Below are 25,786 nucleotides of genomic sequence, written 5' to 3'. Positions count from 1 at the left end.
CAAGAAAAGGATTTGAGAATAAGAACATTTTTAATAAAAGAAAGAGAAGGGATACAGACTCTGGGTGATTTGGAAGCTTTGCAAGAGGGTGTTGAGAATGTATATAAGCTTTAGTGAAAAATTAAGCAATTGTTTAAAAACCTTACATTAATTGTCAATCAAAACTATTCAAGTGAGTGAATGAAATGATGAATTACATTTTATTTTTAAAATACTCTATAGTTAATTTTGATCGAATTCTAATGTCTATTGAAGTAGGCAAGGGAGTTTTGATTTTGAGGCTTAAATTAATTAACCTCTTGACTTTCTGCATTAATCATAAAATTTGCTCTAACACTGAAGACTCAATCATTTTGATGTTACCGTTTCTTAATTACACATGTAGATAAAATACTCTGGAAAGGTATACAGGAGGCTGGCAAGAGAGGAGGAAATGAAGGTTGGGGTAGGAGAGAGATTGCTTTCACTTGCCCTTTTTGTTTTCATTTGATTTTCACTTGCTCTTACACTTTTAGACATTTTGAACTTTATACCATCTGAGCTTATTGATAATTCAACAAAGACATACAATTTAAAATAAACATTAAAATGCATATGGTTCAAGGAAAAGCAGCATGATGTGGTGGAGAGAATGGGATCTGGTATTACAGATCTGAATTTGAACCCCACGTTGACCTCTGAGTACTTAGGAGTGTAGGCAAGTAATTCAGAACCCCTTTAACTCCACATTTCTCATCCTTAACATGGGGCAACCTGCTCAGTAAAAACAGTCTGATGTCTACTCCCCACAGCCCCATGTTTATAACCAGCCCAGTTAAGTACGCGTCTGAGAAGCTGATTTTCCCAGACATCGCACCCAGGGTTTTACAGTTGTAACCATTTCACCGATATGAGTCCCTAGTTCTTCCGCTCATCTGGAGGGAATCAAAACAGTACAGATCTCCTTCAGTTATTCTACTTTCTTAACCATAGTTCAGTCCAGCTGCTAAAAGTCGTTCAATTGTGTTTTCCTGTTCATGGAAATAAACCACTCTTCTCAGGCAGTCTCTCTGCTCATAAATCTCCCTCAATTTCTGAAAATCTAATTTATGTCAGAAATAACTAATAGTTTATTATCAAGTTTTCAAAAAAACGTTCCTAAAATTATCTTTCTTTTCTTCACTCCATTCCCTACTCCGGAAAAAGAGCATATGTTCTGGTTCTAGCTTTTCCCTATGACGTCTTCCCTGGACCCCACTTTGCGGACGATTGTCTGAGAGATCGGCACTGCCGCTGCATTATTTAGAGCCGCCACTAGGTGGGAGTGTACACACATTTCTGAGAAGGTACACACCTGTGATACTTGGACTCGATCTCTGAAGATTCAGGTTCTTAATTCGGAAGGTAGACAGTAACAATAATAGTTTATTAACATTAATTAACTTGGAAAAAATGAGATAAATATGAATATGGGGCTCCCCAGGTGGCTCGATGGTAAAGAATCTGCCTGCCAGCGCAGGAGACCTGGGTTTGATCCCTGGGTGGGTAAGATCCCCTGGAGAAGGGCATAGCAACCCACTCCAGTATTCTGGCCTGGAGAATCCCATGGACAGAGGAGGCTGGTGGGCTACAGTCCATGGGGTCGCAAAGAGTCGGGTTTGACTTAGTGATTCAGTTCAGTTCAGTTCAGTCGCTCAGTCGTGTCCGACCCTTTGCGACCTGGTGAATCGCAGCACGCCAGGCCTCCCTGTCCATCACCAACTTCTGGAGTTCACTCAAACTCACGTCCATCGAGTCAGTGATGCCATCCAGCCATCTCATCCTCTGTCGTCCCCTTCTCTTCCTGCCCCCAATCCCTCCCAGCATCAGAGTCTTTTCCAATGAGTCAACTCTTCGCATGAGGTGGCCAAAGTACTGGAGTTTCAGCTTTAGCATCAGTCCTTCCAAAGAACACCCAGAGCTGATATCCTTCAGAATGGACTGGTTGGATCTCCCTGCAGTCCAAGGGACTCTCAAGAGTCTTCTCCAACACCACAGTTCAAAAGCATCAATTCTTTGGTGCTCAGCTTTCTTCACAGTCCAACTCTCACATCCATACATGACCACTGGAAAACCATAGCCTTGACTAGATGGACCTTTGTTGGCAAAGTAATGTCTCTGCTTTTGAATATGCTATCTAGGTTGGTCATAACTTTCCTTCCAACGAGTAAGTGTCTTTTAATTTCATGGCTGCAATCACCATCTACAGTGATTTTGGAGCCCAAAAAAATAAAGTCTGCCACTGTTTCCACTGTTTCCCCATCTATTTCCCATGAAATGATGGGACCAGATGCCATGATCTTCGTTTTCTGACTGTTGAGCTTAAACAACAACAATAATGCCTATAATCAAGCAGAAACTATTTCAAGCCAAACACATCTCAAATCATCTCTGGTTACTATTATTAACAGCATTTGGGTTCTAGTTAAACAATCGAGACTCAGCCCACTTGCCTTTCTTTGTCATTTATTCCATAATGTGTTCCTCATGCACCACATAGTCACACACCTGTGTAAAGAATACAACACATTTTTTTGCACACAAAAACAGTGTATGCTCTGTGCCTGTTATTGGTCTGCAGGTTATACACAACCTGGGCTCACACAGCTGACTTGGGAAAGGCAGATGCAGCCCTTATGTTATGAGACTCCCTTTGAAATGGTAAATATTATGAAAACCCCCCACTTGACACTAAAAATTATAAAGCAGATCATTTTAATATCCCCTATGAGAACCCCTGAAGTTGACAGGGTTGCAAAGAGTTGTACATGACTTAGGGACTGAATGACAACAAATTGAGAAAATGTTTATAATACTAAAAAGCAAAATCATCAATGTTTTTCAATAGATGGGTATTTCATTTATCTGGGGCTTCCCTCACAGCTCAGTTGGTAAAGAATACACCTGCAAAGAGTCCACAAGAGACCCCGGTTTGATTCCTGGGTCAGGAAGGTCTGCTGGAGAAGGGATCGGGCACCCACTCTAGTACTCTTGGGCTTCCCTTGGGGCTCAGCTGGTAAAGAACCCGCCTGCAATGCAGGAGACCAGGATTTAATCCCTGGGTTGGGAAGCAAGGAACCGCTACCTACTCCAGTATTCTGGCCTGGAGAATTCCATGGACTACAGTCCATGGGGTGGCAAAGAGTCAGACACTACTGAGCGACTTTCAGTTTCACTTTCATTTTTCTGACCACTCAGTCTATACATTAAACATAGCCATAATATTTGTTCACTCTACACATTTCATGGCCTTAAGTGATGATATCTAGTCACTATCAGATCTCTTCCTTGACTCTCCAGTTTCCTATTCAAATTTACACTCACACATAATACTTTAACTCAAGAAAAAGAAGTATAATTGTAATCTACATATAAGTAAGAGATTAGTCAATTTATCATGCCATTAGACATAGATAACCTTTCTCTAATTTTTTTTACTTTCTCTAAACTTCTAACACATTATTCCTGTACCCCAACTTCTTTCAAAATGTTTATTTGGATAATTCATCCCATAATTCATTGAAGTCTATTTAGACAGCTTACACTCTGTCTCTCATACATACAATGTTCTAGAACCATTGCTCACCGTCACTACCACCTCCCTTCCTTAAGAGGTCCCCAAGTCATGATAGAAAACATTTTTGGTGTTTTTCTTTCTGACTTATACAGTATATTAACGCATATAGATGGAATTTAGAAAGATGGTAACAGCACCCCTATATGCGAGACAGCAAAAGAGACACAGATATAAAGAACAGACTTTTAGACTCTATGGGAGAAGGCGAGGGTGGGATGATTTGAAAGAATAGCACTGAAACATGTATATTACCATATGTAAAATAGATCGCCAGTCCAGGTTCAATGCATGAGACAGGGTGCTCAAAGCCGGTGCACTGGGATGACCCTGAGGGATGGGGTGGGGAGGGAAGTGGCAGGCGGCTTCAGGATGGGGGACACATGTACACACATGGCTGATTCATGGCAATGTTTGGCAAAAACCACCACAATGGTAATTAGCTTCCAATTAAAATAAATTTTAAAAAGAAAAAAACCTAATTATGTATGGTGGCAGATATTAACTAAGCTTATTATGGTGATCATTTTGCAATATATACAAATATCAAATCATTATACTGTACTTCACTCAGTCGTGTCCAGCTCTTTGCAACCCCATGGTCTATATGGTCCATGGAATTCTCCAGGCCGGAATACTGGAGTGGGTAGCCTTTCTCTTCTCCAGGGGATCTTCCCAACCCAGAGATGGAACCCAGGTCTCCTGCATTGCAGGCAGATTCTTTACCAGCTGAGCCACAAGGAAAGACCATATTGTATATCAGAAGCTAGTGAAATGCTATATATTGATTATACCTCAATAAAAAAGAAATAAAATTAAACCTTTAAAAAAAAGAAAACATTTTTGGTCTGGTTCCCTTTCCTTTTAGCATGGTTTGGGCCTTGAGCATCTCACTTATAAAGAAAGAAGTCTCAGGACACTTAGGAAGAGAACAGCCGTCACCAGGCTTACCAGTAAACATCGTCTCTGCACCGTGGACTCCAGCTGCCTGCTCGCATCATGTCTGCCTGTGATCTGAGAGAAGAGTCATCTTACTCTGAGTCTGTACTCTTGTCTGTAGTCAATCGACCCCTTCGTCTATCACTATTCATCTCTTTTGCTTTTTTTTCTTATTGTAGCTTCGCTTCTGTTTCCCGGAAAATTCCTTTCAGGATTTGAACATGAATCTTTCCTGTTTTCTACTGGTTCCCTAAGGAACTTAATCAATTCATAGTGTTTCTTACCGTGAACTTGCGTAATAAGTGAGTACACAACTTTTGTTCCCAGTCTGCCTTCTGCCTTGTAGCCCAAAGATCCAGGTTTAATTTGTATCAGGGACACTGACTAGCCATGTAGATTTGGACAATGATTTATGTACAAGGAAAGTGTGGATGATCTCAAACAGCTGTTCTACCTCTGACATTACTGAGAATCTGATATAGACCTGTTCCTTCATGTATTGAATTTTTATTTGTCTCCAACTGTCTAAGAGTCTGACCCCATAATACTCAGAGAGAGGTTGAATACTGCCCTAGAATCATACAACTCAGAGATGGTAGAGCAAAGACTTGAGCATGAATTTGGTTATAAGTTCCATTTTTTCCATTAATCATCTTCCAAAGACAAGATGGAATTCAGGAGAAAGAATCTGGGCTACTAGGAGGCTACTCTTCTGCATTTATAGCTTCTTGAACAGCAGTAGTTTTCTGCTCAAATCATAGAATATTCTGGGAGGCCTCAAGAAGGTAGTTCATCTGTGAGAATGAAATAAAAGAATCTGGCAGAAGCCAGTTATTTTCTAGAATCCAAATTCCTGGAGAGAATTCCCTACTTAAAGATGACTTTTTCAGTGTTCTTATTGTTGGTTGAAAACCAGCTGCATCTTCTGTGAAATGTCTATTTCCATGATTAGAAATACATGCCAAGAGATTAACCTTGAAATCCATTAGGTTCTAGTGGAACATGAGTGGAACAGGTGAAGGTGAAGGTAAAGGTGTTAGTTGCTCAGTTGTGTCCAACTCTTTGTGACCCCATGGACTGTAGCCTGCCAGGCTCCTCTGTCCATGAGAATTTCCAGGCAAGAATACTGGATTGGGTTGCCATTCCCTTCTTTAGGGGATTTTCCCAACCCAGGAATCAAACCTGAGCCTCCTGCACTGCAGGCAGATTCTTTACCATCTGAGCCACCAGGGAAGCCCTAAGAACACAGGGTATTCCTCATTTTCTGCCTGATAATGTTAACTTTTCTTTCAAGAATATGAAGCCAGACATGATTGATCTGAGAGCACCTCTTATCTATCCCCTCCTGGCTGAGTTGGAGTTTCCCTCTCTGTCCTGCCATACCCCCTTTGCATGATTCTGTGGGGGAATTTACAACGATGTGCTGCTCACCAATGCAGCCTTCTCCCTTCCTTCATGATGAGTGATCTGATGGAAGAATCTAGATTTCATCTCTTTCTCAGTACCTAGCACAGTGGCTGCTGCAGAATGAGTGTTCACTGTTACTGTGTGTGTGTGCTTGCATATGTGTAAGAGACGGGGAGTGGGGATGGTGAGAGGAATCTGGAGAAGTAGAAGAGGGGAGGAAAGGAGAAGCTGGAAAGAGGGAAAATGGAGAAGAGAAAAGAGAAGAAAAAGGAGAAAGAGTGTTAAAAATGGACGTGTCCTGTGGAACCACTGTAAGATGAATCTGGTCCCATATTCCATTAATTACCTAGCTCCCACAAGTTTCCCTAATAAGGGGAGCATAGGCAGTGTTTTAGATCCCTGAGTATGAGCTTCAACTCACATATTCTATCCCACAGCTCTTAAAATATATGAATATTCCCCTTTCCTTAGTGATGGTTCCTCAAGTGAATGGTTGCAGGTTTTGGGAGCAAATCTGAGAAATCCACCAGATATACTTGTTGTGTTATTACAGGGCCCAACTTTTGGCACCTCTGATTCTTACATTTGACGTTACTGGATCTGAGGACTTGTTCCAATCTGAAGACTGATCAAAGGGATCGTGACTTCACCAGGGTTGGTGGTCTGAGCTTTCTTCTCATTCATTATTGATTTCTTTCAACTGTGTACACCAGGCGGTATTTGTTGTGTTGGTTACTCTTATCTCTTTCCCCATGAACACCACTTGCAGTGCCCAAAGGTCCATGAAATCCAGGCTCTTCCTGCTTGCCACTTCAACTTTGCTGACTAATAAAGCGCCTAGGCATACTGTGCAGCTGACAGTTAATTTAAGTGCTGCCCATGGCCTCTGCATTCCAGTTACTTGCATTCCCACTGCCACTAGGAAGCCCAGTTTGGTAAAAGCATCTCCTCACAACAGGTTCAGCTGATGTTTACCTTCAGATCAGATCAGTCACTCAGTCATATCCGACTCTCTGCGACCCCATGAATCACAGCACTCCAGGCCTCCCTGTCCATCACCAACTCCCAGAGTTCACTCAGACTCATGTCCATCGAGTCAGTGATGCCATCCAGCCATCTCATCCTCTGTCGTCCCCTTCTCTTCCTGCCCCCAATCCCTCCCAGCATCAGAGTCTTTTCCAATGAGTCAACTCTTTGCATGAGGTGGCCAAAGTACTGGAGTTTCAGCTTTAGCATCAGTCCTTCCAAAGAGATCCCAGGGCTGATCTCCTTCAGAATGGACTGGTTGGATCTCCTTGCAGTCCAAGGGACTCTCAAGAGTCTTCTCCAACACCACAGTTCAAAAGCATCAATTCTTTGGTGCTCAGCCTTCTTCACAGTCCAACTCTCACATCCATACATGACCACAGGAAAAACCATAGCCTTGACTAGACCATGCAGTTTTATCAACTTGCTAGCAGAGTGCCAACCAGGCCTCACTCCCAAAGAATGTGGTCAGCTGGTCGGTTTTTCAGTCCTATGTAGCACTCCATAGTAGTATTTCTACTTTTATATGCCTTTTCTCCCTTCCTTCAGAGTCTTATGAGACAATTTTAGGCATGTCTAATTAATTTAATTAGGGCTCCAATATCACTGTGGGCATTGACTGCAGCCACAAAATTAAAGACAATTTGCTCCTTGGAAAAACAGCTACAACAAACCTAGACAGCATATTAAAAATCAGAGATATCACTTTGCCAACAAAGGTCCATAAAGTCAAAGTCATGGTTTTTCCAGTAAACATGTATGGATGTGAGAGTTGTACCATTAAGAAGGTTGAGAACTGAAGAATTGATGCTTTCAAACTGTGGTGCTGGAGAAGACTCTTGAGAGTCTCTTGGGCTGCAAGGAGATCAAGCCAGTCAATCCTAAAGGAAATCAACGCTGAATATTCATTGGAAGGACTGATGTTGAAGCTGACACTCCAATACTTTGGTCACCTGATGTGAAGAGTCGACTCATTGAAAAAGACCCTGAGGCTGGGAAAGATTGAAGACAGGAGGAGAAGGGGATGACAGAGGATGAGATGGTTGGATGACATCACTGAAGCCAGGCATGCTGCAGTCCATATGGTTGCAGAATTGGACACAACTTAGCAACTCAATAACAACACCAATTAACTTAATGAAGGCTGTAACTTTTTTTCAAAATTCCATGAGTCAGGAAATAGCTTATAGCAGACCCATTTCCCAGGACACTTGTCAAGGTGCTAATCCTGTATGATGGATGAGTGGCTCCAAATTGACAAGCTCTCCCTTATTTAACTTTACATTCCAACTATCTCCTGATTCACCATCCTCTAGATTCACTCCTGGGATTCCCTTATGACTCAGTGGTAAAGAATCCACCTGCCAGTGCAGGAGACATGGGTTCAATCCCTGGGCAAGGAAGATCCCCTGGAGAAGGAAATAGCCACCCACTCCAGTATTCTTGCCTGGGGAATCCCATGGACAGAGGAGCCTGGCAGGCTACAGCCCACAGGATTGCAAAAGAGTCAGACATGACTTAGTGACTAGACAACAACAGATTCACTCCAGGCAGTGCCTGCTGATGTGTGTTATACAGTTCTTACAGCAGCTTTGATGTATATTATTCTCTTTTCTCTTAGCAGCCTTAGCACATTTGTGGCCTTGGAAACAAGAGAAAATAAATTTCAGAGAAAGGAAAATAAAAATATTGTTTCACCAAGACCAGACTTCCTCAGCAACAATTGTTTGAGAATAATGACCAGGGTATACAGAACTATTGCTCATACAAACATATCTATCTGGCCAGAGCAAGAAAATATCAACAATGTCAAAAAGAGCTGTGGTACACTTGAGGATTTTTAATATTTCACAAATGTAAAGTATTAAAGCAATCATTGTTTTGTGTTAAATCCAAATAATGCATATACCCCTTCTAGAAACGCTAAGGTCAAGACTACAACCCACCACTAAAGAAATCTGAAATATTTGTTCTTGTTATTCAGTTGCTCAGTCATGTCCGACTCTTTGCAACCCCATGGACTGCAGCATGTCAGGCTTCCCTGTCCTTCACTATCTCCCAGAGTTTGCTCAAACTCATGCCCACTGAGTCAGTCATGCCATCCAAACATCTCATTCTCTGTCTCCTACTTTTCCTCATGCCCTCAATCTTTCCCAGCATCAGGGTCTTTTATTGAAGCTTCAGCTTCAGCATCCGTCCTTCCAATAAATATTCAGGGTTGATTTCCTTTAGGATTGACTGGTTTGATCTCCTTGTAGGCCAAGGGGCTCTCAAGAGTCTTCTCCAGCACAGTTCACTAAAGGTAACAAAATACCCCCAATCCAGCTCAGCTTCCTCATCAGATTAACTGGACCCCTCAAATTTACAAGTGGATCCTCCTCCAAAAAAAAGGCTTGCCAATTTCGAGGAATAAATGCTATCAACCTCAGTCCCAACTGTTCTATATACCATGTACAGAATTTAATTTAAAAACTTGAGGGTTGGACAAATTGAGAGAGTAGCATGGAGACGTATACATTACCATATGTAAGACAGATGCTGCTGCTACTAAGTCATTTCAGTCGTGTCAGACTCTGTGCGACCCCAGAGATGGCAGCCCACCAGGCTCCCCCGTCCCTGGGATTCTCCAGGCAAGAACACTGGAGTGGGTTGCCATTTCCTTCTCCAATGCATGAAAGTAGAAAGTGAAAGTGAAGTTGCTCAATTGTGTCCAACTCTTAGCGACCCCATGGACTGCAGCCTACCAGGCTCCTCCATCCATGGGATTTTCCAGGCAAGAGTACTGGAGTAGGATGCCATCGCCTTCTCCGATGTAAGACAGATAGCCAGTGGCAATTTGCTGTATGACTCAGGGAGCTCAAACCAGGACTCTGTGACAACCTAGAGGGGTGGAATAGGGTGGGAGGTGGGAGGGAGGTTCAAGAGGGAGGGGACATATGTATACTTGTGGCTGATTCATATTAATGTAAGGCAGAAACCAACACAATATTGTAAGGCAATTATCCTCCAATTTAAAAAAATTAAGTTAAAAAACCTTATGAGACTCATTCAAACACACACACACACACACACACACACAACAACAACAACCCATTTTCAAGAGAAAAAAACAACAGAACTAAACTCAGAGCAGATCCTGATACTGCAACTATCAGTGAGGGACTTTAATACAACCGTGACTTATAGGGAATCTCCTCAGACTGACTGGCTCGTTGGACAAGCATAATTCATGGGAATCATCATTTTTAAAAAACATTTAATATCTCTGGAAATGACATTAAAGGCATATACAAATGAAGAAATATTTATCAAGAAAATCTACTAAAATTTGCTTAAAACAGCAAGAGTCTGTGGCAGTTGAATCATGATCCACTATCTTCCTCTTCTCCTCCCAACTCAGTGTGATGGAAATCCACTCCAGGCAGGTACAGCTGGTTGTTTTCCCCCAGCTTCAAGTCAAGGGCAATGGTAAATTCCCATAAAAAGCAGGTGGTCAGCATTTCTCATCCCTCTTGCACAACCCTAAGCTGCAGAAGCTAATTTCCAGGGGAGTGCAGACAAGGGGTCTGGGACTTCCTGCTTCTACAATACTCAGTTTCCATTTATAGAACAGAAGTGCTACCTTATGAGTGGTACCCTGAGAGTGCCAATCACCCTTCATCAAGCTCACATGTAGGATGAAGGTTCCACACCAGGAGAGGCAAGTCAAGAAGTTCAAAGGCTACTGCCAGTGCCCAGCACCCGGCAACTAAAGCAGAGCTGTCACATAGAGTTGTACTACTGTCCCCATCCCCAGCTCCAGAGTCATAGCTCAGATATTTTTCCCAAGAGATGAGCCAGCTCTGCAAGAAGTGACTTTATTTGAAACAGAGTGTGGGGAAGGGTACTCTTAATAACAGTGAAGGTTTTGGTGGTGAGCAAAGGAGGAGGCTGGTAACTTCATGACAGATACAAGGCAAACTATGGGCCAGTTAACAGGGAGGATCAAAGAGAGAGCTAAGAAATACCTTCCCGAGGTCAGAATACACCTCAAATTCTTCCCTTAAAGAATATCTCTGTGAAGGAACCCAAATATAATTGGATAGGACTTTGAAGCAATTTATGCCCCAGGGCATTGTCAAAAACAATAGAACAGTTATCCAGTAATTAGTGGATCTTAACAGGTGGGTGTGATCAGGGGAAGAGACAGGGAAAGCCCTGTTGAAACCAGTGTCACTTCAAGGTGATTTTGTGTTTGCCTAAGAGTTTGGTCTCTGAGGAGTGACATTGAGGGTGCACACTGCCAAGGAAATTGGACTTTATTAAAATAGTCTAGGCAGGACACTAAATACTTCAGCAAGCAAACTGCAATAATAAACCCTAGGAGTGGTGCACCACATAACATCTAAAATGTTTAGTTCTCAATGAAATATTGTAAGACCTGCAAAGAAACAAGAACTATGACCCACACATAAGAGAAAAAGCTCAAGACAGAAACTGATCAATGTCACATTAAACAGGCATAGGCTTCAAAGCAGCCATTATATATACATATATGTTCAAAGACCTAAAGAAAAAAACTGGTTAAAGAAGCTAAAGAAGCACGATGACAGTGTTTCTCCCTATAGAAGATTTCAACAAAGAAATCAAAATTATGTTTTTAAAGGAGCAAATGGAAATTCTAGAGTTGAAACTATAATAACTGAAATGAAAAATTCATTAGAACTCAACAGTAGAATTTTCCTGACAGAAGAATGATTTAGCAAACCTGAAGATGGATCAATAGAAATTATGCAATTTTAAGAATCAAGAGAAAAAAAAGATTGTGAAAAATTAACAGAGCCTTGGAGATGGAGATGTATGGGACTCCATTAAGCACACCAATACACATGAAATGGGATGGCCAAGAGCATAGGAGAGATACAAAAGAGCATAAAAAATACTCAAGAAAATGATGGTTGAAAACTTTCTAATTTTAATGAAAACATCAATTTACACATCCAAAAAGATAAATGAGCTCCATGTAGGATAAATGCAAATGATCCACAAACAAACATACTAATACTAAAACTGCTGAAAGACAAAGAGAAAAAAAAAAAAACTTCAAAGCAGCAAGAGAGAAAGAAATAACTTCTCAAGCACAATAAGAGGCAAACTTGATAAGATTAACAGCTGATTTATAGGAAATGATTAAGACCAGAAGATAATGGGATGATACGTTCAAAGCTCTAAAAGAAAAATCGTGGTCAATCAAGAATCTTATACCAGTAAAAACTCTCTCTCGAAAATAAAGGTAAAAGAAAGATATTCCCAGATAAAACAGATTTTCTTGCTACAAGAGTCACCTTAATAGTAATACTAAAGGAAGTTCTTTTAACTAAAAGCAAGTGACCCAGATAGTGACTGGATCCAGGGTCATGCACACACAACAAACATGGGTAGAGGTAATTCTGTAATTATAAAATACGGTATGCTGTGCTTAGTCCATCAGTCCTGTCTGACTCTTGGTGACCCCATGGACAGAGGGATCTCTGACATCCATGGGATTCTCCAGGCAAGAATACTGGAGTGGGTTGCTATGCCCTCCTCCAGGGGATCTTCCTAACCCAGGGATTGAACCCAGGTCTCCCACATTGCAGGCAGATTCTTTACCATCTGGGCCACTAGGGAAGTAAATGCTCATTTTTCCTTCTGCCTTCCATTAATTCATTTTAAAAAGCAACTGTATAAAACATGCAGTATATGATTATATTCTTGAGTGGGTAAATAAAAGAAATGTAATATATTTGCCAATAACACCACAAAGGAAGTGAGTAGGAACAAAGCTGTTTTGGAATAAGGAAAGGGCACCAAATGTCAACTTGAACCTGAGAAATATTTGAAGAGAACCAGAAAGGTAAACAAGGTTCATATAACAGATAATATAAATATTTACTTGCTCTCCTTTCTTCTTCCAGCTTCTTTAAAATTATATAAAATAATAATTATAACAATGTATTGTTTAGTTTGTTACTATATAGATGGAAAGGCTTCACTGGTGGCTCAGATGGTAAAGAATTTGCAATGCAGGAGACCCAGGTTTGATCCCTGGGTCAGGAAGACCCCCCCCCCCCCCCCGCCACCACCACCAACACCAGCCCCAGTGAAGGGAATAGCTACCTACTCCAGTATTCCCACCTGGAGAATTCCATAGACAGAAGAGCCTGGCAGGCTACAGTCTAAGGGGTCACAAAGAGTTAGACATGACTGAGTGACTAACACACATATAGATTGAAAAAGAATACAGCAGCACAAAAGGGGAGGGGGTGGAGGTGAAATAGAGCTTTGTAAGAATAAAGTTTCTATATCTAACTTGCATTGTTAGTATAAACCTAAAGTCAATTCTTACTTAAGATGTACATGGTAAGCCCTGGAGTATCCATTAAAAAAAAAAAGTGAAAAGTGAAAAAAAAATAAAGAATCTTAAATGATATACCAGAAAATATTTACCCAATTCAAAACTAATATAACTATGGTTAATATGTTATATGATGTAGTGGAAAAGGCGGATAAATGCAAAAACAAGAAAGGAATTGCAGAAAAGAGATAAAAATTATAAGAGAATCAAGTGAAAATATTATAAATTAAGAAACATTGTCTGAGAGATTGAGTATCCCTTTCATGGGCTTATCAGTAGACACAATACAGATAAAGAAAGAATCAACTTGAAAATATGTCATAGTATATATGCAGTTCATGCTTACTCATTTTGCTACTTTGTAATACACAGACCATAATATTTTATTCCCATCAGAAATGAATTCAAGTCTGTTTTCCAGAATTCACATTAACACTTAGTATTGCCAGAGCTTTACTTTTTTCCAATCTGATGGATGTGATATGGTTGATAGTTAAGAAAACCTCGGCAAGTTACTTAACCCCTCTGACCTTCTATTTCTCATTTGTTAAATGCACATACTACTAACCTACAAGATATTACCAGGCTTAAATAAAAATATAGAGAAATTACAAGGTACTTGGTATATACTATTAATACTGTTCCCTTCTACCTACATGCTTTCAAAGTATTTAACAAAGCTTATTTAATGCAGTAGATATTCAATATATAAAGTACTTTAAACATATATAAAATTCAATATATAAAAATCAATCATATGATATAAAAGTTATATTCAGTGTCTCTATTGGAAAAATTAATGAGAGAACAAAATAAAGAGGTTAAGAGCAAACTTTAGAGTCAGACAAACCGGTGCCAAATGGTAATTTTGTTTAGCTTTGAGAATTACTATCAAATTAAGCACAAAATTAATATTTGTGGTGGTGATAAGAAGACACAGAAGTTTTAATTACAATACTACTCTCTTCTTATTCTTTAATTCCTAATTAGAAAACTATTATCAAGAAGAAAATTGAATATTTTACTTTGTATCATATACACCAAAATTTAGGCATTGTCAAGTATGGGTATAGAGGAATACCTATAGAAAGTAAAACAGGAAAAGGGACTGTCTCATCAAAGTCATGTCACAGGTATCTATCTAGGTAGGCATTTTATTTTAGCCAAGGAATCTTTCTAGAAGAGAAAATATTAAAAATTTGCTTGGTTGGAAGTAATCTTCTCTATAGTTCTATTTTTATTTTTATTCATGACACATCACTAAGAATACAAAGTATATATTAACAGAGATCAGTGTTTATGTGAAGCAAAAATAGCAATGTATTAAATCTGACATACCTAAAAGTATACATAAGAATATTTTTACAGTGTAGTAATTGTGTGTGCATAAGAAATTCAGAGAAGTCTCTAATTAGTATTTCATTTTAGATACTTATGTTGATTATGACTGTGTGCAATTGTGAGGAATATAGAGGAAAAATTAAGTGGAATGAAAAGCTACTAAGCTTTCATAGTGGGCATGAAGCATTTCATTTTATTTTTATAGAGAAGATGCTTACAGCTTGGGAAGCTTGAGCCTCCAGTGGACAGACATCTGTCTCTCAGCTCCCAATATGAAGACAAAGTAGACATTCTGGATGAGACTAAGCTTGTGCTGTAGGAGCAGAGTGATAGTGTTAGAGATTGAATGTTTATATCCTGCAAAATTCATATGTTGGGGGGAAGGCGCCAAGATGGCGGAGGAGTAGGACGGGGAAAACACTTTCTCCCCCACAAATTCATCAAAAGAGCATTTAAACGTCGAGTAAATTCCACAAAACAACTTCTGAATGCCGGCAGAGGACATCAGGCACCCAGAAAAGCAACCCAACTCCTCGAAAGGAGGTAGGAAAAAATATTAAAGACAATAAAAGAGACAAAAGAGGGAGGGACGGACTTCCGTCCCGGGAAGGGAGTCTTAAAAAGAGAGAAGTTTCCAAACACCAGGAAACCTTCTCACTGCCGAATCCGTGCCGAGCTTTGGAAGCACAGAGGGCAACATAACAGGGAGAAAAAATAAATAAACAATTAAAACTCGCAGATTGCGAGCCCTACGGTAACTCCTCCAGCGGAGAAGCAGCGCAGACGCCTGCATCCGCCATTAGCAAGCGGGGGCTGGGCAGGGAGGCGCGGCGTGGGCTGCATCACTGAGAGTAAGAATCTGGCCCGAATACCCTGAGCACTATCTGAGCGAAATAATTTGGGCTAGCAAACCAGACTGTGGGATATCTACCATGCGAAAAGCCAGCCCTAACCTAAGACACCGCCAGCCCGCGCACGGAACAAAGGACTAAACAGAGGTAGCCGGCTGCAAACCTTCCCCCTCCGGTGACAGGCAGCCAGAGCCGGAAGGGGGCAATCTCAGCCCCAGAGAGACATTATCTATAAAACTGGCTTCTTTGCTAACTAAAACTTATTGGGGGTCTGGACGGTCAACATCTGCCTGAGAAGGTGCGCCGGTTTTACACCCAGATAAACAAGTGGCGGGGAGGCGATAAGTCGCAGCATTGGCGCTCGCCAAACACCTCATCACCTGAGCTGCTCGGACCTGGGAAGAGCACAAAACGCAGCCCCAACTGAGTCTGCGCCTCTGAGGACTACCTGAGTGCCTGAACCTGAGCGGCTCGGACCTGGGGGGTGCATGCAACCCAGGGCCAGTCTCGGATTGTTCCCAGCGGAACAACCTAGAGCCTGAGCAGTGTGGGCAGGGAGGCTACACGCGCCGTGAGCGGGGGCAGACCCAGTGTGGCTGAGGCACTGCGAGCGCACGCCAGTGTCATTTGTTTGCAGCATCCCTCCCTCCCTCCCCATAGCGCGACTGAACAAAGAGAAGAAATACAGCTCCACCCACCAGAACACCGACACAAGCTTCCCTAACCAGGAAACCTTGACAAGCCACCTCTACATACCCACACACAGCGAGGAAACGCCACAGTAAAGAGAACTCCACAAACTGCCAGAATACAGAAAGGACTCCCAAACTCAGCAATTTAAACAAGATGAAGAGACAGAGGAATACCCAGCAGATAAAGGAATAGGATAAATGCCCACCAAACCAAACAAAAGAGGAAGAGATAGGGAATCTACCTGATAAAGAATTCTAAATAATGATAGTGAAATTGATCCAAAATCTTGAAATTAAAATGGAATCACAGATAAATAGCCTGGAGACAAGGATTGAGAAGATGCAAGAAAGGTTTAACAAGGACCTAGAAGAAATAAAAAAGAGTCAATATATAATGAATAATGCAATAAATGAAATTAAAAACACTCTGGAGCCAACAAATAGTAGAATAACAGAGGCAGAAGACAGGATTCGTGAATTAGAAGATAGAATGGTAGAAATAAATGAATCAGAGAGGATAAAAGAAAAACGAATTAAAAGAAATGAGGACAATCTCAGAGACCTCCAGGACAATATTAAGCGCTACAACATTCGAATCATAGGGGTTCCAGAAGAAGAAGACAAAAAGAAAGACCATGAGAAAATACTTGAGGAGATAATAGTTGAAAACTTCCCTAAAATGGGGAAGGAAATAATCACCCAAGTCCAAGAAACCCAGAGAGTCCCAAACAGGATAAACCCAAGGAGAAACACCCCAAGACACATATTAATCAAATTAACAAAGATCAAACACAAAGAACAAATATTAAAAGCAGCAAGGGAAAAACAACAAATAACACACAAGGGGATTCCCATAAGGATAACAGCTGATCTTTCAATAGAAACTCTTCAAGCCAGGAGGGAATGGCAAGACATACTTAAAATGATGAAAGAAAATAACCTACAGCCCAGATTATTGTACCCAGCAAGGATCTCATTCAAGTATGAAGGAGAAATCAAAAGCTTTTCAGACAAGCAAAAGCTGAGAGAATTCTGCACCACCAAACCAGCTCTCCAACAAATACTAAAGGATATTCTCTAGACAGGAAACACAAAAATGGTGTATAAACTCGAACCCAAAACAATAAAGTAAATGGCAACGGGATCATACTTATTAGTAATTACCTTAAACGTAAATGGGTTGAATGCCCCAACCAAAAGACAAAGACTGGCTGAATGGATACAAAAACAAGACCCTTACATATGTTGTCTACAAGAGACCCACCTCAAAACAGGGGACACATACAGACTGAAAGTGAAGGGCTGGAAAAAGATTTTCCATGCAAATTGGGACCAAAAGAAAGCAGGAGTCACAATACTCGTATCAGATAAATTAGACTTTAAAACAAAGGCTGTGAAAAGAGACAAAGATGGTCACTACATAATGATCAAAGGATCAATCCAAGAAGAAGATATAACAATTATAAATATATATCCACCCAACATGGGAGCACCGCAGTATGTAAGACAAATCCTAACAAGTATGAAAGGAGAAATTAACAATAACACAATAATAGTGGGAGACTTTAATACCCCACTCACACTTATGGATAGATCAACTAAACAGAAAATTAACAAGGAAAAAAAAAAAAAAAAACACGTATCTATAAAGCTCACTAAAGCAAAGCACAGTAAAATGAGGTATGGCAATAAAAGGCATTAAATTTATCAAATAAAAAATAAATAAAGTGCTGAAAAATTAAAGCTGTCAATTCTGTAATAGATATTCATTGAAAGTATCTTTTGAAATGGGAGTGAAAACACCTTCAGAGAAATGAAAGCTAAGGAAGCATGCACGAGCTATAAAAAATGATAAAGTCCTTTATGAATGATGATAATATCAAAACAAAACTGGGAAATACAGGAAGGAGTAAAGAGCACTACGAACAGTCAATACATGGATAAACATTAGAAACTATTCTCTTTTCTTAATTTCTTCATGGTAAACTATCAACATTATATTGTGAAATTTTTCAGAAAAAAAAAAAAAAGAATATGGTATGACATAGTTCTGTCTTAGATATTATGCAAGTGGGATGAATACTGAAAATAACTAAAGTACCTCATGGTAAAAAATAAAAATAAAAATAAAATAAAATAAAAAATAAAGACAGAGATAAACTATAAAAAAAAAAAAAAGAATTTCTACTAAATTAAAAGTTTTTCTTTCAAAGTTGTGAAATTGCAATGTTGTGGTTAAAATAGACCAAGTCAAAAATTTAAAAAAAAAAAAAAAATTCATATGTTGAAGCTCTTACCCTTAGGGCAACTGTGTCTGAAGATGGGGCCCTAAGGAAATAATTAAGGTTAACTGAGGTCATAAGACAGCTTCCCTGGTGGCTCAGTGGTAAAGAATCTGCCTGCCAATGCAGGAGATGTGGGTTGGATTCCTGGGTTGGGAAGATTCCCTGCAGAAGCAAATGGCAACCCACTCCGTATTCTTGCCTAGAAAATCCCATGGACAGAGGAGCCTGGAAAGATGCAGTCCCTGGGTTCACAAAGAGTCAGACACATCTCAATGACCGAGCACACACACATGAGGTCATAAGGGTGGATCCTAACTGGTAAGCTGAGTGTCCTTATAAAGGAGACTCATTCTCTCTCTACGCATGTCCACTACAAGAAAGGCCCTGTGTGGACATACAAAGAAGGTGGCGCCCTACAAACCACAAAGAGAAGCTTCATCAGAAACTGAATTGGTCTAAACCTGGATCTTTCTAGCCTCCAAAGCTGTGTAAAATAAATTTCAGTCGTTTGTCACCAAATTTCAAGCTGAAGCGGTAGTGTTTCGATATGGCAGCACAAGCAGATTAATGCAAATAGACTCACAGATTCTTTTGCTTACAACCAAAGACTAAACAGAAAATCCTGGTTACAAAAGATGATTTTAGTCCCAATCATTAACTCCTTCACCTGGAACTCTCCTGCTCCTCTCATAACCTAGACTCGATGACAGATTCATCTGAGAAAGTCAGCAAGACTACCAGAGTGCTGAGAGAAAGGCTGTTTGCAACTGACTCAGTGAGGAGGAGGAGAATGGGATGTGGCGTGGGGTTGGGGGCGAGGAAGAGGAGTGTGTCAGCAGCAGGAGGTCAGAGGCTAGATTCCTGGGGCAACATGGGGAGCGGAAAGAAGGAGAGAGAGAAGCAGCTGAGACCTGGAGAACAAAGGAGGCAGAGAAGAATCAGGGAAGGGGTAGGTGAAGGCGAAACCAGAAGGGCAGGGAGTGAGGGGCATGGTGATGACAAGCGGGGAGAACTGAAGCGTTACTGAAATGATGATGCTCAGCGCTCTTCACTGAGTGCTGGAGTCCAGGCTATGAGGTGCTCTTCACTGGCCTGACTTGCCTCCAGCACCAGGGGACAACCTGGGACACAGAAAATCACAGGCAAACGAGAACAGTGGGATCCCTCTGGTGAGGACGGACCTCATGCAATGAACCAGGGCAAGGGGTATCTGTGTTTGAGCCTCCAACCCTTTCTCAGCCAGTGGTGGCTAGCAGAATATGGGCTGATTTGACTCACCGTCTAATCCTCAGTACAAATAATTCAGTAGACACGGTGGTTTTGCCTCTGCTCACCAACAGGAAGGTATCCTCACACAGTGCTCTCAGGAAACCCCATCACCCTCTGCTGGGCAGCTTAGCCGCCACTCTCAGTTCAGGGCTGGCAGAATGCATGAGCATCATCATTTCAGTAAACTCCTACCTCCAAAGCCTTTTCTCCAGCCACATGAAAATTTGACAATTACACTGCCAAACTGCCACGCTCTGAAACTGCCCAGGAACTGGGCATCACTTGGGGGCTTCTTTGCTGGTTGTAGTCTGTCCACAGAGCAGACCTAAGAAAGGTGCTGCCCTTGGATTTGGAAAACAAAGAATCAGGAGGCATTATGCAGCCTGATGTCTGAGTATGGGAGAGGTCTAGACAGAAAGAGTTGCTTTTAGCAGCAGCAAACACAGGATACTCCTTCCAGAATTAGTCACTTTGCTCTTACCAGTCTCTATCACTTATAGACCTCAAAGGGGAGAGGCTAAAGCAACGCCCTGAGGTTTAGTGAATGGAACTTTTTCCTTCTTCCCCAGGTGGTCACCAAGATTTGTCAAATGAGAAGCATTCCAATCCCTATATCACCACTCCAGGTTCATTTTGTGGCAAAGTGTATACAACATTATATTTACTTTGCAGTAGCAATGGGGCCGAGAAAACATGAAAAACAACCAGAGGAAAAGAGAAACATAGGGTACTTTAAAGCATATGGGCACCTTGTCAAAAAATTTCACAAAAATGTCAGAAAAGAAATAGCAACAGCTGCTGAAGAAATACAGTGAACACCTCCGACTTTGGACCTTGATTATACCATATATCTCACCCCACTACTGCCCCCATTTCATTCCTCCCCTGGGAAACATATCTTCAGAGATTAAAAGGAAGCCAATAATTTGACTAACAGGGCTCCTACAAACATCTACATATTTACTTTTTTTGATTCTTCCCACATCACAAGAATATGGTTCTCTAAGTTCAACAGTGGAAGTATAAATAGAAACTAAGGTGATGAGATTCTAGCGAGCAGACAGTGGGTGCCTTTTTACTGGCTCTTCCTACCTCCATAGCCTTATCAGGAGTCATACACACTGCTCGGCTTTTCTAATGGTGACAGTGATTAAAGAGGGGAAAGTTAGTGTTTTCTAGTTCCTGGAATAATCCATAATGTTGAATACACCACAAAAAAGGAACTGAGAGAAGAGTTAATCCTTGAGGAGTTGACAGCCACGTTTCACTCTATCTCGAAGGGCCTCTTTGACTTTGTCATTCCGGAGAGTGAAGATGAAAGGGTTCAGCAGAGGGGTTAACACGGAAATCAACAGGGAGACTATCTTATTGTACTCGGCTACCTGCGTTTGCTTGGGTTTCACAAACAGGAACAAGCAGCTGCCATAGCCGATGACAACAAAGGTGAGGTGGGAGGCACACGTAGAGAAGGCTTTCCTGCGGCCGGAGCCTGAGGGGATCCTGAGGATGGTGGAGGTGGTGTAGGTGTAGGAGACAATTGTTGGAACCAGAGAACCAATGATAATGAAAACAGCCATTAAAAACAGAACAAACTCTGTGAAAAGAGTGTCATCACACGATAGTTTGAGCAACTGACCTCGGTCACAATAAAAATGGTCTAACATGTTTGATTTGCAGAAGGTAAACTGAAATGTGGCATAGACTGGCCAGATTTCAGAAAGGAACCCAAACACCCATGACCCAGTCACCACCGAGATGCAGGTGTGGCTGTTCATAATGGTATTGTACCTCAAAGGGTTACAGACAGCCACGTAACGGTCCACAGCCATCACTCCCAACAGTGCAAACTCTGTGGTCCCCAGAGCAAGGTGCAGGAAGAGCTGGGCAACACATGTAGTCAGAGACACTGTCTGCATCCCAGGGAGCAGCAACCCCTAGCGCATCAAAGGGGCAATAATGTAGGTGATGATGGCAGAAAGATGACCAAGGGAAAAATACATGGGGGACTGAAGATGTTTATCAACGTAAACAATGACCATGTTCCCCATTACTGTCACTGAGTAGAAGAGAAAGAATACAGCAAAAAGAATTTGATGTAGTTCTTGGGACCCAGGGAACCCTAAAAGGCAGAATTCAGTTCAGTGGCACTTGAGTGATTGCTCGTCATTCAGTTCTTGTTTCTGCTCCTTGGGAAACCTAGAGATCAAAAGAAGAGAAACGCTGTTCCACATGGTCCTGCTCTCAAGAGAGAAGGACAGCCTAGGATGAGGAACCATTTCCAACCTGGGGGCCAGGTGAGCTGCCCCTATGAGGATGCTCTGCACAAAGTCAGACCCAAATGTGTCACTTCCAGTCCAGCTGAAAGTTCACTGCCTGGAATGGATGAAGATAGCATCCTCTCCACTTGTGTGAAGAACACCTCTCTTGTCTTTTTTCCCCTCTAGATGTTCTTTCTCACAGGGCACAAAGGTTAAGACTTGAAGGAGGCCAGTTTTGATGCTGAGTCAGCCTCTTGGATCTGGGAGTTGTTCTTTCCACTTAGGTTAACTGTGTAAGTGTAAGTAAGTGTAGTTGCTGCTTTGCGGCCCCATGGACTGTAGCCCATCAGGCTCCTCTATCCAAGAATACTGGAGTGGGTGGCCATTTCCTTCTCCAGGGGATCTTCCCGACCCAGGGATCGAACCTGGGTCTTCTGCATCACAGGCAGATGCTTTACCTTCTGAGCCACAAGGGAAGCCGAGGTTAGCTGTAGCAGATGACATAGTAGCATTCCAGAGAATGTATAAAAGTCTGAAATTTACCCCACCCTTCATCCTGATTGGTACTGCAGAGACCCAGGTAGGGGTCAGCAGAAAAAAAGCAAAGGGTCTAAGAACAACATCCCTGATTTTCCCGGCTTTTAGAATCTCCATATGACAGAGCAGCTAGTGTTCCAAAACAATAGCTCTTTGAGACTGAGATAATTTTCCAGATAGATTAATTCTTCTCTAACTCCATTTGCCTTCCAAGTTTTGGCAGGAAGGAAAGATAGCACCCAGCTTTGACAAGTTTAGACCTAAGGCTCTCAGGCACTCAGGATGCCTGACCTCTCACTTCAACCATCCCACTACACTAATGTCATCTCATCAGAGGACTCTTTCCAAAATCACCCTCCTTAAAATAGGTCCGACCTGCTCATTTCTGGACTTCCATTCTCCTCACAGCTCTTATTGCCTTATATTATGTTAATATTTAATTGTTTATTTCATTCCTTAATTGAACATGAAACAAAGGCAGCAGTAAACAAAATAAAACTTGTGGCCGGGTAGAGATTACATTTAAGGAGGGGTTCAAGGTCATTCTGCAAACAAGAAATTAAAATATTGAAGATGTTAGTTTACTAAGAATGCCATAGGAAAAAAAGCAAGAAACAGGACATGAAATTTCATTTTATTTGTTCGTTGTCCATGTGTGATGATGGAATATAAGCTCCACGAGAGCAAAGACGAATCTTCTATATAGTATATATAATTATATATATCATTTATTTGGCTTCACTGGGTATTATTTCTGGCATGTGAACTCTTAGCTGTGGCATGTGGGATCTAGTTCCCCACCCAGGGATCAAACCTGCCCCCCTGCACTGGGAGAGCAGAGTTCTAGCTACTGGACCACCTGGGAAATTAAAAATTATGAAAATTCCCTGAGAGTGTTAGTCAACTCTTTGCAACCCCACGCACTATAGCCCACTAGGCTCCTCTGTCCATGGGATTTTCCAGGCAAGAATACTGGAGTGGGTTGCCATGCACTTCTCCAGGGAATCTTCCTGACCCAATATATTTAAATATTTAAAATATATTCTTAAGACAAATAAGTAGAGATGAAAATTTGACATCTTCTGGCAGAGGAAGGATGTAGGAATGTATAGTATATGATTAAAAAGTACGAGATCCTGGCCAAGACTCGTAAGCCATATTTCCCCATCTTATTGCTCTTCGTTTGCCTTCCTTCCTCACTTTATGATTTTCCCTTCCTCTCTTCCCTTCCTGAACTTCTTCAGTACTTCTGTACATCTTTCACTGATGGGAATCCAGGCTTCAAAGACAGAACCATTGGGAGATCTCAGGGGTCTGCTTCTCCCCAGTTTTCCATAACCACCACTAGATGAAGAAACATGAGAGAGAAGCCTGCTGACTGACATCGGGAGCTGCGCCTGCACGAGCTCCCGGTCAGAGAAGAGCTGAGTCTGCTCTCCACTCTGCAGCTGCTCCCCGGCCCAGCCTCCAGACTCTTGGCGTCCTCCTCTAGAAGGCAGCCAAGCCAGAACTCCCTATCCTCATCCTCTCTGACACTTTCCTCTGTACAGGGGAACCCTGAGAAGACACTCACCTCGATGCGCGGGCTCCTCTGCCACTTCTGATGCTCTCTGGGGCTTGGGCAGGGCTACTCCTGTCTGGCTACTGCTGAGCTGAACACAGGGGTCAGAGCTTCTTGGTGCTGCCTCCACTGGTGATGAAGAAGGAAATTGTCCTCAGGGAGGGGCTTAGGGGAAAAAAGTCCAGAAAAAATAGTGCTGTGGGGAGTTAAGGGTCACTCTCTCTGTCTCTGTTTCTCTCCTTCCCTTCTTCCCAAGGGGACTTAGTCTTAGTTCTTAATTGGCCCAGGCTTAGGGCATCCTTCAGCAAGCAATCTGGGGAGAGCAGAAAAAACTTTTTAGTTGTTCCCATTCTTGAGCAATTAAATTTCAGAACTTTTTCAGCTTTTTGTTCAATGGGAAACCTAAAAGCTTACCAGAGACTTCTCAATACCAAGGTTGCCTTCTCAAAGGCCCTAAGTCTAGGTTCCCAGAAGATGTCTCAGACTCCGAGTAGATCACCCCTTCTGCTCTTTATCCTAAGCTCTTCCCAGGATTTCTTAGATAATTGGAGGCAAAATCAGTTCCATCACCCCCCAATAGGAAACTCCACAATTGACTTCTAAAATATGCCCCAACATTCAAAAAAGCTTGCATTTTGGTCTCAGTCAATGCTTAACTTCAACAGGAAGCCCCTAAGAACTACCACCAGAACGCCATAGAAATCTTCTACCCCTAAATCTAACTGCTCTAGGCTACTGTCTCAGGTTTCCACTCTTCTCATGCATGTGCATTTGTATGATTCCAAGCAAGGTTCTTGCAGACATTAATCTCCATGGCATGTCCTTGATCACTAGCTGGCCACTTCCATGTAGAAAGAGCATAAGGGCAGCCTAATGTAGGCAGTTGCATCTACAACCTGGTACAACTGGCAAAACATAAATTGGTGCTAGAATGAGACAGATATGTGAGAGTTACAAAGCCTTTATCAAGAGTTTGGATTTCATTTTAAGTATACCTGTTAAATCAGAGAATGTCACTGTTAGCAAAGGGTATGAATTGAGAATAATCTTGCGTCTATCCCTCCAACTGTCCATGCCCAACCAGATGGAATATAATCTTAGACAAATCTTGTAAGCAGGTATCTACATATTCTTTTGAAGAAAACGCCAGGAAAATGTGTAATATTTCCTCTCTCACTTAACAATATATAAAAGATGTTCTCCCATATCAACACAATCTTCTTTTCTCGCATAGTGCTCCTTTATATGTGTGTTCTGTTCTTTATTAGGTAGCCCTCTGTTGATCAACTTTGTCGCTTTCATTTTTATCACAAAAATTAAGCTATACATCATTTTAGAAATATGTCAGTCCATAAAAATTTTTACATATGGAAAAATCCTTAGAGTTAAAATTTCTAGGTGAGAGAATCCCATACATATTGTAGTTACCAAATTTTCCCAGAGTATAACTGAATTATTATCCATAGATTTTAAATTGATTTGTATAACCATGAGGACTGTGTAAGAGAGCTCTTGATCTACTCATGTTTTACCAACCCAATATATAATCAAAATTTTAAATTAATCTTAAATTGAAGAGAAAAAAAAATAAGACTCCTTAACAGAGAAATCAAATTAAAACCTGATGAAGTGAAAAAAGTTTTGCAAGATAA

At 41.4% G+C, this 25,786-nt stretch overlaps 1 non-coding gene and 1 pseudogene across 1 annotated transcript; both read right to left on the bottom strand.

Moving 5' to 3' along the window:
• Positions 1-21,013: 21,013 nt before the first annotated feature.
• LOC147373605 (olfactory receptor 9A4-like) lies at positions 21,014-21,945 on the bottom strand (annotated as a pseudogene).
• Positions 21,946-22,440: 495 nt separating this feature from the next.
• Positions 22,441-22,512, bottom strand: TRNAH-GUG (transfer RNA histidin (anticodon GUG)). The gene has a single exon. It is a non-coding gene; the product is annotated as a tRNA-His (tRNA).
• Between the last annotated feature and the right edge of the window lie 3,274 nt (positions 22,513-25,786).

The sequence above is a fragment of the Bos grunniens genome, chromosome 4 (genome assembly GCF_055505025.1).
Source record: "Bos grunniens cultivar Pamir isolate PY7600 chromosome 4, Bosgru_T2T1.0, whole genome shotgun sequence".
In the NCBI taxonomy this organism is placed as follows: Eukaryota; Metazoa; Chordata; class Mammalia; order Artiodactyla; family Bovidae; genus Bos; species Bos grunniens.
This window is presented reverse-complemented; position numbering and strand designations above follow the sequence as displayed.